This window comes from Buteo buteo, chromosome 5, assembly GCF_964188355.1.
Source record: "Buteo buteo chromosome 5, bButBut1.hap1.1, whole genome shotgun sequence".
In the NCBI taxonomy this organism is placed as follows: Eukaryota; Metazoa; Chordata; class Aves; order Accipitriformes; family Accipitridae; genus Buteo; species Buteo buteo.
Window position 1 is genome coordinate 19,515,775 of NC_134175.1, and position 18,186 is coordinate 19,533,960.

General features: G+C 39.8%; 1 long non-coding RNA gene across 1 annotated transcript; it reads left to right on the forward strand.

Moving 5' to 3' along the window:
• The first annotated feature begins 294 nt into the window (after positions 1–294).
• LOC142031119 (uncharacterized) lies at positions 295–17,739 on the forward strand. Its single transcript, XR_012650414.1, has 3 exons — positions 295–2,862; positions 3,140–3,190; positions 16,867–17,739. It is a non-coding gene; the product is annotated as an uncharacterized LOC142031119 (long non-coding RNA).
• The last annotated feature ends 447 nt before the right edge of the window (positions 17,740–18,186 follow it).

An 18,186-nucleotide genomic window follows, 5' to 3' on the forward strand; every position in this document is an offset into this window, starting at 1 on the left:
TACTCCCTCTCTTCCCCTCACCCCGGATCTCTGCAAAGCACAAATCCTCTGGAATATGGGCACTAGGATTTCAGCAGGACCTCAAAGGGACCCACTGGCAGCTCTAGAGAAACGCATCAATCCCAGTTTGAAATAGCCCTCTTCCACCCTGTTCGTTTTTCTTAAAGACAAACATGTGATATCCTTCCTTTTGTAAATTAATATGTAATTTTGAATGTAAAGCAGGCATCAAATCTTTTTAGTAAGGATTTGATCATCCCCATAGTTGGAAACAATACTTGTGTGTTGCATAGCGGTTTGGGGATGGGAGGGTCACGTGTGTGCAGCTGTTAAAAGCCATTAAAAAGTGACTTGAGCCCCCCTGAGAGCAAGCCTAGGATTAACTGTAAATTGATATAGCAGTTCTTAAACAAAATTTTCAGATTTCTGCATGGCAGAGGTTTGCTAAATGTTCTTATTCCAGGTATTCTGGTTACACTAATCTTTCATGTACTTTTAAAAATGGACTGCACAGCAAGCCATCGGGTGTTGATACAATTTAATAATTGAAGAGTTAATCTTTCAAATCTGAATGAGAAGCGTGAATGCCCTTGATGTATTTCCAACATAGTAGTTAATTTAAAACTTATCTTAAGAAATAAGAAAGAAAAAAAGGACTGACAGTTTTGATTTTATATTACAAAAGGAAAAAATATTTTTCTTGCTTGGTTTTTAAATTTAGAAAGGTATGTTGTCTTTGCTCTGGTAAACGTTTGTCACTGAATGCTCTAGGACTTAGTGTTGTGATTGTGCTGCTTAAAGGTTGTGTGGATTGTCTGGCTCATAGTTCACAAACGAGTTTCACCATGTCTAGTGCACACAGGCGACTCATGGCGGGTTACAAAAGTGACCCAGCCTTGGGTTGCCTTGAGGCCCCGTCTCTCTGCAGAGACGACTCACGGGGAGCGGTGTAGACAGCTTAGCCCTGGGTCGTCTGATAAACCCTAAACTAAACAGGGCAGTGGCTGCACCATTCAAAGAACCAAAACCTGAACTGAGCCTTGAAATCCCTTAACAAATAGTATGCCCTGAGTCTCAATCCAACCACTACTCAGTTGCTTGAGGAAGCAAGGTAAAAAAAACCCCAAACCTGGAGGGTTTCAGCTTCAGTTTCAAATGACAGCCTTGTGTATTCAAACAATCACAGACCAACAAAGGAAAGACAAGGGGAAACTTCACTCAGATATACATAATCCATTTAGGCATATATCATAATCTGCTCAGACATAGTCATACACACCATTCCACAAGTCAGGGGATAAAAACTCTAAGATTCAGGTTGGAAATGGGGGAGTCACTTCTCCAACTATACAGTTGGCTTGTGAAGGAAACCCTTCTCCCCCTTGATTGGGATGCCAGTTGAGGTAACTTCCCTGGGATTGAGAGCCCTTACCTGGAGGGGTAAGTGAATATTGTTTATGCTTTAAGTTTGTAAATGTGTTTGTGGTTGTCTGTGAATCGCTTGTGGTTGTAATAATGTACTACTCTTGCCTTAAAAAATTGCAATAGTGCATTCCTCCATTGTAGCTGTAAAACCTGCAATAGTACTGTGTTAAGTCTGTAAGTGAAGTTCAAATAAATCATTTGTTTGAACCTTGCAGTTAAGTCTGCGAGTGAAGTTCAAGTCGTTTGCTTGAACCTTGCAGTTAAGTCCTTTTCCATCACGTTAAAGGTTCAGTAGAGCTTGGAAGAAAATTTGGCAGCGTTGGACAGAACAAGATGGTGGGTCCTGATTTAGGTTTGAAGGAAGCTTGTAAGCAAACCTCCTGTGATGTAAACACTGCTTCCTTGGTTCTGGCGTCTTTTTTTTTTCTTCTTTTTTTTTTTTTTTTCCTTTATCTGATTAATTTGAAGTTACTGGGGTGAACTTCAAAAGGTGGGTGTGCTGGTTGTTTTCTAGGCATCAGTAACAAAAGTGAAATTACTTCATCAAGACAGCGGAGCTGGCCGTCTGAGGTAACGTGTTCACTGGGTAAGCAAGGAGCGCTTTCGGGTGGAGTAGTTACCTGACCTGCAGGGAGACACTTCCCTGTAAAACCCTGCAGCTTACCGAATCCAGTTATCGTGCCTCAGTATTGCAGTGGAGACAAAGCGGAGGTGTTGACCTCAGCCAGCAGCTTCAGACAGAAATGGTACTTGCGCGGGGCTGAGGGGCCAGCAGCCGCGACCTGGTGCCGATACCGGCCTCAAGTGTTTCTGCCGAGGCGAAAGCCTCGCGTGACCCCTCTCTGCGAGGGTTTGACGAAATAGCAGCTGCGTGGGTTGCCTTGCTGCGGAAGGGTTTGATGACGGTGGTGAAGGCAGAGTTGCAGAAAGGACGGGGTGTCTAGCCAGGCTGGTTAACTCTTTGTAGGTGGCAGCGTGGCCCAGGCCCGGTGAGCCCAGAGCGGCTGCTCCAGCCACGTCGGTTCCTACGTGCTCGTGTTGATGGACAGCTGTTCCCCCAGTAGCTCCTGGGTATTCTGGAGACCTCTGGGTAAGCCCACGAAGCGCTTCGTGAGGTAAGAGTGAATAATTTTGAGGTGCCAGAGAGCTAGAAGCAACTAAACATTTCAAACAGCCTGAAAACGGTGGCAGTTGGCTAGCTGTTGGGGCTGGCTCTATAGCTTACCTGTATTTGCAATCGCCTGATTACTGCCACTTGAAAGCCAAAAAGATTCAGGAGGTAGAAAACCATATCCTTAAGTTCACGGAAGTGTTTTATTTTTAAAAGGCCACAGTTTATTATTTCTTTTGATTCCTGTGAGTAGGACCAGTTCCAACAGCTCTGGAAGCAGCTATGCAGGACAGTGATCGCCGCTTTTCAGTGGGAATATAGAGCTCGTGAGTTAGTGTGTGCCTTTTGTGTCTGCTTATGTGATTTTTTTTATTTTTTGTTGCTGTCTTTGTTAACCGTTAGCTTAACAAAAACATAAGGAATGGAACCTAATTTTTAAAATATAACTATCTTCAGAGCAACAACAACAGAAGCAATCATATAACGTTGCATGTAAATGAACAGCAATGACTGTTGGGGGGGAAATACAGACAAATTGCTCATTTTTAATAAAAGAAACTGTTTCCCTCCCCTAACATACTGTTTCTTGTTTTTGTTCCTCAGCTCCTGTCTGCACCTGTTTGTACGGGGGTTGGACAACCTATTTTCAGCAAGGTAAAGCTGAATGCTTTCCCATTCATATAAAAAGGTGATGAACCATGGTTTTCATAACATCGTTTGTTCACTCAAATGTGATTGTCATGATAGTCATGTCTTGCAAAACATTTTGCTCTAACTTGTCTCTAAATTTTTCATTGACGTAGTTCAAATTCATCATTCGTTTCCCTCCCGAAGCCAATGAGACTCAGGAGGGAGTCATGGCAGAAGGTTAAAGCCTATTGTATAATTCGGTATTTAAGCTGCATGCCTTTTGCATACAGTAAAAGCATCAGGGATTAATGAAAGCATTTTAATGGATTTCTATATTCATGAATCATAGCAGAGCTGTGAGATCACGGGAGAGAGCCTGACTACCAGATTTTTAGACTGGGTAGTGGTACTCTGTGTTATCAAGCATAGTTTTAATATGCATGTGAAAAATTACCTGATGAATGAATGGTGGTTCTATTTCCCCATTGTATTTTTATACTGTATAAGATGCATGATAAAGCTAATCAAAATAATTTTGACAAATAGAGAATTGTTACCTTAAATTTGATCACAAGACCAATCCCTTGCCTTCCAGACTAATGTGTCTTTTATCCTTTTTCTGAAAAACTGAAGCTACTCTAGAATGTCATTTTTACAATTCATACAAGATATTCGCTGGATTCACATTCATTCCCAATTAGTGATAAAATAAGTGATATTTTCCTATAAATACATTCAACAAAAAGCGTCACAGTAAAGTAATCATCTGTTCATTTAAAGTTAAGGTAAGAAGACAGGTTAAATCTGCCTGTGACATGTAAGTTATCTCTTGGCATGTGGAACAATTACTCTGTGTAATGCCCAGAAACCAGACTGCTCAGTACACTGAAATGGTGATGTAAAAAATGGCTGGAAGTGTACAGCAGAGGACGGTCTTGCCCATGAGCAGTTTTTGCTGCCTCTGGGTTCTGCGACTAGCAGAGCAGAGCTTGGTCTGCAGCCACTGGAAGTGTTTCGGTAAAGCAATTTAGAACATCCTGGATCTGAAATAAGTTAATACTTCTATTCATTCTTTTAACAGTCTTAACATATTGACCTGATTTATGATCCCCCTCAGATTTCTCTAAGAAGAGGCTGTAGGAAGCTGCTTTTACCGTTGATCTTGAGGAGTGCAGGAACCATGTTGTAGGCTCGATAAATGGGGTTTCTTTTATCCTGTATCTTGTATGCTGTACCTGTATCTTATCTGCATGGACTTACATAGCAGGATTGTAAAAATGCTGTGGTCTGAATTACCCTCATTCTGCCACCAAATTACCAATGCCTACACCTTGGAAGTCAAGGATTCTTGTAACTTCCCTGCCACAAGTCCACTATAGCATTTTGAGGGCAACAGTATGTGTTGATTCTGAACACAAGACTAGAAAGCTATTACTTAATATTGGTAACAAATACAGAATTCATAGATGAAATGTCACCTTATGCATCATTGCCATCCATGAAGAAAATAGAATCAGTGTGTATGGCTTGTACCTCACTTGTTTTTCTCTTGAAATGCTAGGGAGCCTAACTTCTCCCTTTCTAATGAGACCCCTTTACTTCATTCTGGCATTGTCAATGGGCCTTAGTCAGGCTGAGTTTCATGCTGTTCCTCGAAGGTCCCCTATACTGCTGGAGGGAGTAATAAGGAGCATTTAATACCGATGTAAATCAGACATAGTGCTCTATCCAGGAGACGATAGCCCTGTTCATAGCTCTGTTTATAAAGTCATTAAAGAATGAGGAGAATGACTGCAAAATAGCAGAATGAACAGACATGTCCAAGCTGGACAGAAATTCACGTTTTCTTATAAAGTGATAATTGTTTCCTATAGAGACCATATGGAGCTTGACAAGAATAGCCGAGATGACCCTTACAGTTTTAGACATGAGCTTGCCTTAACCAATCATTAAATTGGTTAATGGCTCCCTGCCCCCCCCGCCCCATCAAGGTAAAGCTACAGTGAAGCACATATAGTGGATAATGCTATGAATGCTTTCCATGTAGATATAAGTTTGCCCATCTGAGCAATGACGTCAAAATGTCTAACAGTGTTCTAAAGAAAATGGCAATGCATACATTTAGGCAGACCTTGGTCGATGGCTTACAATTCTTTGTAAGATCTTGTTTGCAAAAGATGCAGGGCTTGCAGAAATAAAGACCTATACAATACAGGATTTAATACATAGCACTAGTCCAAATTGACTGGTTTAGGACATGGGGGAAAATTCTCATCTAGTTACTACTATGCATATTTTTTTTCAATTTTCCTGATATAGTTTCAAAGCATAGAAATACCATTTTGCCCCTCTCCTGATTGCTGAAGACATTTTGGTTATTAAAATACATTTTGTATAATTTCTTCACTTAGCCTTACAGTGCCCCCTTTGAGCATCTGTTTTAATTATACTGAAGCAAGCTATGATTTCGCTGGCTTAAAATTTCCAAGACTGGATGCCAGTAGCAATGTGTTTGGCTACTGCCTTACTCTAGTTCTGCCAAAGCAGAAACTCCCCAGGCTATTCACTTCTGGTTTTTTTTTAATTTTTCCTTTTTTTTTTTTTTTTGCGGGTGTCAAAACTTGAAACAAGAGATGCATGATCCAGTGTTAGTTTTGATTGGCTTTCAGACTCGTTTATCAACACATGTCCCTTCTTCTCTGCAAAAATAGTACATAGGAGATCCATAATAATAGAAAAAAATTCCACTAGCTTTAGCAACGAGAAGAGAAGGGATCAGAATAGGCCCAGCATGAAAATATTGTGGTGGTGAATATTAAGCCTTGCAGTTAATGTTTATAGCTGTAGAGGATGTTTTCTTGTAATCTTATTCTTGTCTTTATAGTTATTATACTGAGTAACTTGTTCTGTTTGCTCAGGAGATGTCTGTGTTTGGTATCCTGTGGAGCTGGAATATGTAATGCTTTCTTCTTTTTTAGGAAGTGTACACTGAAGAAAGAGAATAAGACAATATTTAACACATCCCTTGTGCAAATAAAATGAGTTACTATAGAATACTGTTATGTCTGAAATCAGCTATAGCTAACTGGTTAACAAGGAAAGCGGGGAAGGAGATGCTGCTTGAGATTTCTTGACACAGATAATGGAAGGACTCAAGCAGATGAGCAGGATTATTATTTTTTTTTTAAAAACCAAACTTGTTTTTTGTTTACTTTTTAAGCGCCAACTGAAAAAAATGTGACGTCTAAGATCAGTGATTAGCTTTACTTTTTTTTTTAAGACAAGTCATAGGTATGCATGGTCTCCCTAGTTAAAATTACAAACTGCTTAATATTAAATTAAATGAGCGATTATGCCTCAAAACACCAACTCTGAAGGAATGTCTGCAGTGAAGACTAAAGCATGACTTCAGTTTGTGCAAGCAGTCCTTGCTAGTCTCCATTCTGCCATGACTACACCCTTGGCCGTATCAAAGGTGGTTCAGAAGCAGTCTGGGGGCTCCCATCCATGGGTTCCAGCTGCTGTAGCTGGTAGGTATTCTCCTAAATTTAAAAGGTCAGCTGGCATCTGGGTGTAGACTGTTTCTCTTTAACCTTCTCTTATTCAGCTTACATTTCTGTGGATCCTTTAGGAAAATAGAAGTTGAGGGGAGCAGTTTCCTCAGCTGTGTCATAGTCTTCTGCTAATGAGGACAAGCAAGCTGCATGTCCTAAAGGAAAAAATTGCTATTTAAGTGATAATTGGGTGTTCTTGTGTTGGATATCAGTGTGGTGTTGTATTTAACCCTGTGTGAAGCAGTGGCACAACCCTAGACTGTGCTTGGGCTTCAGGAAGTTTGTCTTGCTGTATGCTTTTTCTTAAGTACAGAGATAAAGTTATTCTAAACTAACTTTCCTGGAATGGGTGTCTGTTTTGAAATATCCATGTAATGTGGACAAGGGACAATTATGTTGACAATGACATTTCCATCACATCTTTATGTAAATAACTTTGAATCTGAGCTTCATGATGTGTTGTATTTGGAGTGGTGGCAGATAAGAGCTTTGGAACAAAACCAGACTTTCCTGAGGAAGTGTTAATGCAGCTGCGGGATCAAGCTAAAAGGTGAAGTCCTTCACCACCTGATACCTGCAAAGCTCCACTCTTAGAGCAGAAACCAGTTTATTTGCTGAATATGTATTTCACTAAATTTCCTAAAAGTTTGGTTGCAGTGAGGGCTGAAAAACCAAGAGGGATAAGAGGTGGCAGAAGTAGCTGGAACCTTTCTTCCACTCCGGTTGGAAAGGATGTAGAGGACTAAATGAGCTTCACTGGCACGTAAGAGTGCACTTGCCCCTTAATTAGTTGAATCCTGCTTGCAGAGGATAGGGCTTTGTTTCTGTGGGTGGCTGAACATAGTAATTGTTATTTCATACCCTTTTCTATGCACATCTTTCTGTTGCAACTTTTTTCTTCAAAAACTTCAATGATTACACTGCAATATTACTGAAAAAGTCAATAATACAGATGCTGAGTGAGCCAGAGCAATAAGAAAGGAGTCTACCCTGAGGGAAGGAGTAGGAAGCCTCAGTGCAACATATTGAACGTTTCAACAGTGATATGTCCATGTTTAATAAATTCTTGAGAAGCTGTTGTGCAACAGTACACAGAACAGATCAGTGAGTAAGCATTTGAAAAGCCTTGTTTTAGTAGATTAATAATTATGCAGGGCTATTCTAATTTCACAGGAGATATTTTAGTGTATGATCTGAACTACTATATATGAAAAGTATAAGTTCAAAAGACTTCATAAAAATCTAATATTAGTAGAAACAGTTTCATGATTAAAAAAATTGCACAAAGGCCTTTTTATTTTAAATTAAACACCTGTATGGTTTTTCCAACAATATTGCAGCTGTAGACTAGTGGCATAATCAAAAACCAATAAAAAACTAATCAAAGGATAAAATGAACCTATATAAATTCACCTCATAAATGAGGTGAAGAGACTAGTTTTCTGAAGGGTTTGTTTTTAAAACTGATGTGATATTTAGTTTCTGGCTTTCAGTATGGCTTTTTATTTGGAATCCTCTGCTCCTAACATGCTCAAGGAATTGCAAAACCATAGCTAACATTAGTACATCCAGTTGTGTTGGTATTGTTACCTTTGGCACAAAGATTCAGCATCTCTTTTTAGCTTTTAGATACAGGAGCACAAAGTAAAAGCCTTTTAGAGTGAGAATGTTCCTTTCTGTTTTCCAGTAAGGCTCCAGGACAGTTTCCGTTAGTCTCTGGGTTTACAAGGACAGCCCAAAACTAGGCCTACGTGGCTGAGGCAAAATTGCATGAAATCCTGAACATTTTGCTATCTAAAGTCTAGCCACTGCGACTCAGGATCAGCTCATTCCTTTTGGCTTGACCAATGCTTAGCAAATAAATCTGGCTGTTCAAAAGATTGAGGACATGATAAACTCAGATACTTGCCCATATCACAGTCTGGATGTTTAAACAAGACCAAGTTGTTCATTAACATTGGTAGCCTTTAAAAGAAATTCTTCCTTAGGTCTGAGCTTGATTAAGGCCTCATGCCTCTCAAACTGCACTGTCAGGAGGTGAGCAACTGCAGACTAATCAGGTTGATATCCTAGTTTCTGGTCTGAAAAAAAAGAACCAATGAACCAATGCATTTTCCTCACAAGCTTCGAAATGTCAAAGTGGCAGTAGTTGGTGAGTGTTTGTATGAAATGTGCAGTGGTCTCTGCAGTGCTTGTTCATTCCTCTGAGCCCATGTCTGCTGGAATTTCTCACATGGATAAAGTTATCTGTTCTTTAAAGAAGAAAATGTAAATTAATGTCTTTTGTAGGAAACGTGCTGAATAAGGATCTCCTGCAGACCTAGTTCTGTATGTAGGCAGAGACATTTTCTGGACTCAAGCCATTCATTTTTCTCCCTACAGTCAAAAACATTCATTATAGCCTACGTAGTTTTACTTGAAGTCTACTAGCGTTGTTTGCAATAAAGAATCCAGCCTTTTGGAGACTTTTCTATCTTTTCTGGTATGCTGTCTTGATAAAGTTACCAGCCCTAATTCTTCCAATATGGCAAATGTGTTTCATCCGTCCTTTCATCAGACCACAGAAACTCCCTTGCCATGAGTGTTCTTTTCAAGGGCTTGAATAGCATACATATCCTCAGTATCTGCTTCTCTGTTGCCTTTTTACATTGTTTGTCCTGTGTTTCAACAGCCTGCTCTGTTCTGTGACCTTGCTGACACATCATTGACTTTGACAGCATGCTTGGCATGATGCTAAACCATTACGCAGAATGGTTCCTTGCAAAGTACAGTGCGGTAACCCTCATCGTGCATCGTATAGTGAAAGTTTTTCTGGCATTGTACCTGCTGAGGTAACTGCTAGATAAAAGAGGCAGTACAGCAAGGGCACTTCTCATTCTTTTTGCATAGGCATTAAAGAAGCAAATGAAATGAGGAAGAGGGGCAGGCACCCTTTTCTGTCAGCAGTTTCCTAGTATTTATAAGATGTATGGCAGGAACAATCCTTGTGCTCTACTAAGTACAACACATCTAACCCTCACTGGCTCTTGGGATGGGTGATGTGCTGGAGGAAAGGTTCCTTTTTTATCTCTTTCTCTCAGGACCCCCTCTCTCATTAATTTTTTAAGGAAAAAAGAGTAATTCATCCCCTAAGCAGGTGCTTCAGAGCTCACAGACAAATTATACAGACGAAATGGCAGCTTTCTAGCTATTTTCTCTCTCAGTTGTGCATTCCTAAAGAGAATAATCATAGAAACCATAGGGTCATATGTGAGCCCTTTCTAGTTGCGTGTTATATTAAAACAGTAAATCACTTTCTTTCATGAATGTGCTTTTTCTGTGTGGAAGCTGTTGAGTAATTTAGTGCAAAGTCAACTGAACATCTTTAGTTACTTCAGAGATAACGTATCCTACGGATGGTTTCAATTAATATTTGTTCTGGGCTGTCTAAAGCAAGTAGCCAGTCTTCTTGTTTACTAAGTGTCAGTTAGAAATATCTCTATTTATGCACGTGAAATGTGACCTTCAGACCTGTTGTGGTCTGTGGGGTAATACCCCCAAAATGGCTAGGCACAGGATTTTAATTTATGTCCTTCTCTCTTTACCTTTCTTTACCCCATGTTGGAAGTGGGCACAATACCCAGGGCTTGTGGGACAGTCAGTCCCAAGCCTGTGCGTCTGTTCAAGGAACAAAAATAGCGATCTTTGTTAAGCAGTTATTATGGATTTTACAGAGTATATTTTTGATGTTCAAAGCCTGGTTCAGCCCAGCTCTTCTGCTTCAAACAAGCATGCATTTAGGAATAGTACTTAAACATGAACATGGTTTATGCACTTCACTGGCTGCAGTCCTTCAAAAAGTAGCAGAATGTTTTTAGTTAAACCAGTATTGGAGATAAAGATGGTTTATTACTTGCACAATAAGAGTGTTTCTTAATGAGTGAATATGAAATAACAAAGTTGATGCTTTGAAGAAAAGACAGACTGTGACCATCTATTGATGTGATCTATAAAAGCAAGGACCAAACACCATAAATATATAGAATTTGATTAGGATGTGTACATTTTGTTTATGTAAAAATGAGAATCTGTGTATTACACAGAATAATAATCACAGAGACTAGCAAAATCATACACAACCAGTGAATGCTGGAAGTGTTCGTGTAAGTTACATTTTGACAGAGAGACTAGTGATTAATCTGGTGACATTTAATAAAGTATATTCTTGGATTCAAACAGGTAGTGGAATAGCTTGAGTAACTGCATTGATGAGGAGTTAATAGGGCAACGTAGAGGAAAGTTGCATTGATGTGTTTGCTCTGTTTCTATTTGGACGGAGTTAAAAGTTTGGCTGAGGCATCAGTTATGTCACTGTTGCCTTGGTTCTTCCAGTAGAGTTGCATTTGGTTCACGCTGGTGTAGCTGGGGCTGGATGCAAGATCCTTGTTTCAAGAAGGTTGCAAATAGCATCTCTTACAAGCACTGCATTCACCTATGATGGAAGCAGAAACACACCATATACATATGTTATTAATTTGCTTCTTGTTGGCAAAAATTTGCACTCCTAAAGAGTTCACTATGTTGTAATAAAGCTGGAGAACAAAGAAATTGCTATTTCACTGCATATAAGACATGCGTAATCCCCAGTGAGTAGTTAACATTTGGTGAACATAGGAAGAACTCTGGTGCTGGCAACGTCTGTCTGGCACGTGCAGTCACATCCTTCACAGCTGGGTTACCTTCCACAGGCTTTTCTTGCAATTAAGTTGGAAGAAAAAATTGTCCTTATGTGCCCTAGATAAGCTGATCTCTTTTCTTTAGCTAGCAGAGGAAGTGGAAGGCTCTCAAGCTTACAAAATTATTAAGATGGAACTCCCAGAAACATCTTGTTTCTGAGTTCTTTAGCCATTGATTTTTCTATGCTCCCCTTCTCTTTATTATTTATACTGCTTTCATTGTTGCTACAGTGGATAGCCAGCAAAGAGTTTGGCTGAATTGTCCATCTGTCTGCACTTTTGCTTGGAGTCAAAAAGGGTTTGAAGCTGCAGCCTAAAACTTACATAGTCAGTTCCCCTTTAAACTCTTCTTTAAGAAAATCACATAGGTGAGAGAATCATATGTAACTAAAGGAAATACATGCATAGTAACTTCCTCACCTGTAACTACCTGGACACCATTCAGTACTAGTATTTAGCGTGAGACCTTTTACAAGGTCATTCTCTTTTAAACTTCTGTTGGCTTAAGTGGTGCAACTCCTTTTCTAACACTGTCTTCTGTCAATTACTTCTGTAAGAAGTGAGCTTTCATTTTTCAAATTCTAGTGCAAATTGCAGACCAGTTATAAATAGTGGGAAAAATAATAATAAAGCATAACTAACTCCTCATTAGAAGTCTTGATAAATATATTGTAGAAATTTCACAACATTTTATACTACTACACAGGAATGGTCATTCCCAGTCTGCAGCAACTTGTTAAACCTCAATATGTGACGTGCAGGATTTATTGTTATAATAATCTTGGGTTTATTCTGAAAATAAGTTTTCAGATACCTACAGTTCAATTCCAATGCTTTTGTGTTGGGTAATTTTGTTTGCAAGAATAGTCGTAGTCCAATATCCTTAATCCAAGTACAAGTTTTCTTTCTAAGCAGAGTCCTTGATAACAGAGGACCATACAAAGCACAAGAACATGTCATTGCTACGTTCATATGCCTTTGGGAAGGAGGATCCCCACAAACAGATGTTATGTGTGATTAGAAATCTCAGTGTAAGTGCAGCTCTATCTTTAACACATCACTTATTGTGCTTGGGAATCCACAAAAACACATACATTACAAAATCAAAGAGTTCTGTGACTAGTACATAAAATGGGAAAGGAATATCCATAATTACCCTGCTGCAAAGATTTTCAGGCTGTATATCCCCGTACGCACAGAGATTGCAGCGTGAATACTTTACTGGTGATATTTGTGTTTCGGTGCACAGAGACTCTTCTCCCTAGTGCTGCATGGTTTCAAACTGAAGATTTTTTCCTTGCCACTTAATGGGAGGACTGATCTGACATGAACTTTTGAATCTCACAGGACGCTGGGCCTTTCCCTCCCCTAATTACGGTTTTTACAGTTTGCTTGAGGGGGTGCTTGTGAAGGGATGCATGCAGCTATGTCTCAAAAAGATTTCTTTTACAGAGGGAGGAAAGATTAATTTGTTCTACTAGGAAAAATGGGACCTTCTCCTGTTCTGTAACATCAACAGTACAATCCTCTGGGTGGGTAGGAGAATGTTATTTAGGAAGTCTGAAATTTCAAGTGTTACCTCTGATCAAACTCTTCCTTAAGCTCTTGAAATATGTTCCAAGTTTGCAGAATTAATGAGATGACAGTTCAGAAGGTTCTTGTAGCTCTCTTGTGGTTTTCATTTTCTTTTTTTCTGTGTTTGTTTTGTTTGTTTGTTTGTTTTTTATTTTAATGGATGTACTTACTCTTGAACTGAAAAGCACAGTTACTAAGCAGGTTAGCAGGGAAGGTTATATGTGGTTTGTTTGAAAAATAGTAAGAGAAGACGACCTGTTTGGGGACTCCTGGTTTTGTGACTCAGTGTGCTGATCCAGCAGCTAGTGAGTCAATCAGACACTGCAGTATCTGCTTCCTTGGGAAGTCCTTTTTTCTGTACACTGTATCCCAGGTACTTACAAAGAGAAACCAGAAAATAATCACTCAGGTACGTAAGAGGGGGTTGCTCAGACCTTCAGAGCAGATGAAGCATACTGAGGTTTGTTCTACCTGGTGGCTATTGCATCTGGCTACTGAGATCACTGGATCAGACTGGGGATGTGCCCTTGTACAACAGGCTCACAGAGCTGCGGATCCTGCCAGTGTTGAATTCTCTGGGAGTTTTTCCATCATTCCTCCCTGCTGGCTGCTGAGGAGGACATCCAAACCCATTTTCAGGGGAAATTTTCTTGAACTGAACGAGCTGCTCCCAGATTTATCCCTAGTCAGTTTTAAAATGTGTTTTCAAAGGAAACAACTGTGGAAATGAAACTTCAAACATGTTGCTATTGTAACTTGTTTGTGCTAATGTAAAGATCTCACCAGTGTAGCGTTCGCTACATATCAAGGTGCCACGCTTAGATCACTGGTCGGCCCGAACCAGGGAAAGAGACAGATAACACACACAGTGTTGAGCGCCAACTTCCACCTCTTATTGCGCAGTTAATTCCTTCTACACTAACAAGGGGAGGTGGGATCACAGGCACATCACAAGGCTGCGACCAACCCTCTAACTTTCCGTGACATCGCGAGATCTTCCGAACGCCGAACCCTACACACCAGTGTTAGCATTGATGGGGAAACTTTTCCAGATGTGCCTTTTGAGAGGCCTGAACATGTTGACGTCTCTAGGGAGCACTCAGCTGCTAGACAGAGCCTGCTGTGTGATGGCAGGAGGTGGGGGCTGAGCCACCTCCATACCAGGGGTTTCTTGGCTATCACAAGACTGTTAGCATGAAACATAGGTTGGGTTGGTGGACTTTGGTAGCTTGCATCAAGTACCAAACTGATTTCAAGCCTGAATTAGCCAGAAAAAAGTGAATGCTGCTTCTCAGATCCTGTCCTGTACTTAATGCCAACACATAGGGTGAAATCTTCCCTGGGGTGACCTCTTCTCTTGAATTCTAGGTCTGGACCCTCAGGCTGTCTTACGCAGGTCTTTGTTGCAAAGGAGAATAATACCGTGCTAATTGAAGATATATTGCTGCCTCTGGACAAAGAGTCCCTATTTGGCAAAACGAGGAGACATTATGGCAAAATGGAAAGCTGACAGTGTTTTGACAGGTGGGAATACAAATCCTGGATAAGATCCACAATTGGAGAAGGCAGGTGATCTATCTCAGTACTGAATTAACCGATGCTTTCCAAAGCACCTGAGGAGCATTCCAGCATGTGGCTGTACAGAGCCACTGCTTGTTAGTTCTAACTTGTATGCAGTTTAATTTGCCACAGGTGGGTGGAGGATGAGCTGTGTTCATGTACCATCTTTGCTTTCTGGTTTTCCAGTCACAAAACTGGAATTCTCTTGACCACTGGCAGCTTGTTTGTTGAATCATTCACTTGTGGGCAGACAGAGCTCAAACCTGTGGCCATTTTCCATGACAAAGAAGCCAGAGACTATTATTGTTAAATCCCCATGCTCAGTCTTGGAGCAAGATTTCCTGTCATTGTCTTATGAGTATTGTTTTTTTTTGCTTGAAGTGGAAAAGTATTATGACTACTGTAGGGTATATGCCCACAACTTCTGGTACGCACTCAGTCCCACTGATTTAGAACAGAGGTATAGCTACAACATTTTATGAGTGTGCAGAATTTTCTCAGTCAGCATAGGAAAAATGGCTAAGCTTGGTCTTGTGGCTAAGCATGAGATTAGAAACAGGGACATCTAAATTGTGCTTTCAGCTCTGTCAAGGAATTGCTGTATTTTTTTTGGTTGAGTTATTCTTGCTGACTCAATTTCCTCATTTATGAATAGTAATAATTTGATCTCACGTAGTTAATCTCTCCATATATGAGAACTGTATATCCAGACAAGTATGAAATAATAAATAATGTCAATCAGTAACTATCCTTGGTGTCTGAAGGAAAGATTAAGAAAAACAAGGATTGGTTTTGTTTCCTCTTTTTCTTTTTTTTTAAACTATTGAAAGCTAATTTTAACTTACAAATAATAATATCTGTCTTAAGTACTGATTTGTTAATTACGGTATTTAAATGCATGGTTCAACCAACTAAATGCATTTGAGAGCACTTCTACCTCCCATCCAATTTTATTGAACAGTGTCAGATGTTTCTGTATTTCTAGTGAGCTAACCTCATCCTAGAGCCATGAACACAACTGAGACTAGATTACCATCCTGCCTTGCTGCAAATCCTGACAGGCAGTACAAATTATGGTTCACAGTAGTTCTGGTTTTGTTCTCTGAAGTGGCTGGCTCAGCTATTCTTCGCCTTCTTTTCTTGGCAAGGTTGGCTAGAAGGTACTTGTAGCCATTAACTAGTTCTCTTCTAATTGCCAGGGACTGTCATAGGCAAATCCAAGGACTGTTGTTTGTTTGATTCATGGTTTGTCCATCTAAACAGGACTCTCAGTCTCCACAGTTTTGCCCTGGCAGTCTTAGCAACAACTAGTTTTACAGTTGGTTTTGTATCTGACTTGCTTGGCTTGTGAAGCCATAGGCCTTAAGGCTGTAATCAAGAAACTATAATCCACCCTGTGGAAATGTCCAAAAAAAGAAAAGGGAAAAAAAAAGGGTCATCTGTAAATAAGCAGCTCCTAAACTGCTCTGATGTACATGGGTGTCTGCCACAACTTCTGGTGAATCTGTGATTCGGGAGCTGCAAAAAAGGGATGCAGCCGCATTCCCGTTTTCTTTCTGAAATTGCTATAGGCTCTTGCCAAATGAAGCCTCTGCCTATACCCTTTCAGAATGTGTGTGCTAAAGAAAGCATACGTAATGATTCAGTAATTAGAAATTCCCCTTAAATATCCTCTAGGTTATATCTAAGATTCAAAAGAGACCTGAATGTGTGTTGAATACTGATTATCCCTGATTGCTTATATGGTGCAGGATATACCATTTGGCTTTAAGAAATGAGCCATTTTTTAAAGAAAAGAATTCTTGGTATCTGCCTGATCATCTGTGACCAGGCATGTCTTTCAGTTTAGTTTAGATTTTTTTTTTCCCCATTTACTGCAGATTGTGTCAGTATTAATTATGGTAGTCCAGTAGGTGTAGTAAAAAGAAAAAAAAAAATTCTAGATTGAGTTGTGATGCCCTTTGTATTGCACTAACTTGCTTCAGGGCAAGAACACAGATTTCAGGACCAATGTTTCTTTGCTTACTCTACAAAGCAAAGAGTGTAAGATACAGCGTTAGGCTGCTAATTCACATTTTATAGACTGAGAATGGAAAATTGCCCCAGAATAACAATGGGTAATGAGATACCTTCTTTTGCACAGATCTGAAACAAGGGGGGAAGGCTAGGGGAAAACTCTGGATATTTTTGGTTTGTTTCCTGGAGAAGGCAGCCTCATGAGGATGCTTAATATTATCTGTGTTATAAATGCTACCAAATATCACCAGCTGTTACAGATGGACATTCTTATTTACAGGAATCTAAGCATCAAATGGCCATGAAGAGTGTGTCTGAGAAGTAGCCACCGTTTAACCTTACTGAAGCACAGCCGTAGGACCATGGAAGGAAACCTACACTGCTTTTTTCCTGTGCCAACGTTTCTGTTTGGATGAAATAGAGAATTTTAACCTCTGAGTAGAAAATGTTGTATTTTCATGCCAATGCAATGTCTTATGATAATTTTAATGTGTAAAGTTGAAATAGTTTCTCTGTGAAAAGTTTGCAGTCACTGTCTTGTGATGCTACTTACTGTTCTGGGTGCCTTGTTGATAAATAGTGTTCGCTGGACAGTAACTGCTTTCCTTAGAAAAACTTGAATTTAGTTTTCATTTAGATTTGGAGTAAAAGGAAATTACTTCCCCCCCTCCCCCCTTCATTAATTGGGAAAGAATGCAATAACCGTGTCCCAGAACAGCAAGCTGAGTCATGAGCAAAGCACTCACCTGAATGGAGAACGGGGTGAAAGGATGGGGTCGTGGTGCTGCTCAGGAATGGTTCTTGCCTGTGTCTCTTTCAGACCACCCCAAACCTAAATCATCTTCCTGCAAATACGAGCATCAGACTGTCAGTGTTTCTGTAGAACTGAGTTTTGACCGAGCCTTCAGTTTTTCAGCGGGAAAAATATTTTGTTGAAGGAGTTTTTGACCACTTCTAATGAAAGCAGTCATTATTTTTACAGTTTTACATTAAAACTTAAGGGCGAGACAATTCTTAGGAGCTAGGCATCTGCTCTGAAAATCTACAGGTAATAAACCAGTGATGAGTATGAATCAGCAGGACTGCAGGGCTTTACTTCCTGGGATTCATCCGAAAGCTGTCTCCAACATTTGTAGAGTTACAGATTTGAAAAACTGTGTGAGAATACAATCTCTTTCTATATGCAGAAGGACTACCAATGAATATCATATGTAGCTGAAAATATAGTATTTACTTTGAAATAACTGAAGTGTTTTAATGAGAAAGGCTTTTAAAATACATTTTGCCTCTGCTGTATGGTTTTGATTGTATTGAATCTAGGGATGTAAGCTGGATTTCTTCCACACACTGAAGAGTTTTGGTTGTGTGTCTGCAGTTCAGGTCCTCTTTGCTGTTATTCATCAAACGTAGGGTTAGCTTGTAGTTGAATTGAAGCTTATTGCTGTTTAAAAACAACCCAGCTTGGAAAAAGCCTATTTGCAAATGTGAAAAAAAATAACAAAAAGATAATGTGGTAATTGGTTCTTTAGGAAAAAGCACATGCAGTGATACTTTTCATGTGAGGGATTTTTTTGCCAGGAAGTGTGTGAGTGTAATACAG